Here is a 1,024-nt window from a genome sequence, read left to right as displayed (position 1 = left end):
GTCACCAGGCCTTTCGCCCCATTCCTCTGCAGGTCCCACTGAAACCTCTTCCACACCCACTTCCAAAACCCTAAGAGCACCCACTATGGAGCTGATCTGAAAATGTAAAATCAGAGCTGGGTCACGGAATTTATTATATAAATTAGGATTTATTATATAAATGTTTGTGTATCTTTGCTGTCTCACAACAGAGTGGCGGGGTGGTCATGCTAACCGCAAGGTCAGCAGTTCAAAACCAGCAACAGCTGCTCTGTGCAACAAAGACTGTCTACCCCCTAAAGTGCAGTCCGACCCTGTCCCATAGGACTGCTGAGCTGGAATAGACTAGATGGCACTGAGGTTTGAGAGACAGTAGAGCTAAGACAGGCGCCCCCTCCCCACAAAAACAAAACAAAAACTCAGTGCCATTGAGTGGATGCCGACTTCCTCGCGACTCCATAGGACAGGGTCGATAGAGCAGCCTCCAAGGGTTTCTGGGCCTTCAATTCTTCCCAGGAGTAGAAAGCCGCCTCTTTCTCCTGTGGAGCTGCTAGTGGTTTCAAACCGCAAACCTTGCAGTTAGCACACCCCGCTTCACTACGCCTCCAGAGCTGCTCCAGCTCTGAGAGCAGCTCTACAGGTTTAACGTGACTAGAATTCGATTTACAGAGTCTCGGTCTGAAGGGAATCGCAGGACAGCTTTTCCTGCCTCCCGCTGTGGGGTGGGACAGTCCCTTGCAAAGTTCTGCCCCTCCTCCACTCGAGGCTGCTGCCTAGAGCCATACACCTCTCAAGGCAACACTTGACACCACTGCCTCCACTCGTCAGCCCAGGCAATTCTGCTCCCTAGAACTTGCCTAGAAAGACCCAGGAGATCAGGTACTTAAGACCGTACCCAGGTGCGCACCGGCAGCGCCCGACAGGTGCTCAAAGCAGACCACAGAGAAGCCGGCTAGCTGCAGAGGGGACGGAGCTGAGCGACCTGGTAGGTTTCTGAGACGGAAACCCTCCCGGGAGTGGACTTCTCTCTCCAGAAGCGGCTGGC

General features: G+C 53.4%; 1 protein-coding gene across 1 annotated transcript in view; it reads right to left on the bottom strand.

Moving 5' to 3' along the window:
* Positions 1 to 1,024, bottom strand: part of UHRF1 (ubiquitin like with PHD and ring finger domains 1) — a 26,426-nt gene that overhangs the window by 15,162 nt on the left and 10,240 nt on the right. The window lies entirely within an intron of this gene.

Source organism: Echinops telfairi, unplaced genomic scaffold, assembly GCF_000313985.2.
Source record: "Echinops telfairi isolate 266 unplaced genomic scaffold, ASM31398v2 ScPeMD7_7459;HRSCAF=8497, whole genome shotgun sequence".
NCBI lineage: Eukaryota > Metazoa > Chordata > Mammalia > Afrosoricida > Tenrecidae > Echinops > Echinops telfairi.
Note: the sequence above shows the minus strand (reverse complement) of the source record. Positions and strands in the feature narration are given on the sequence as shown.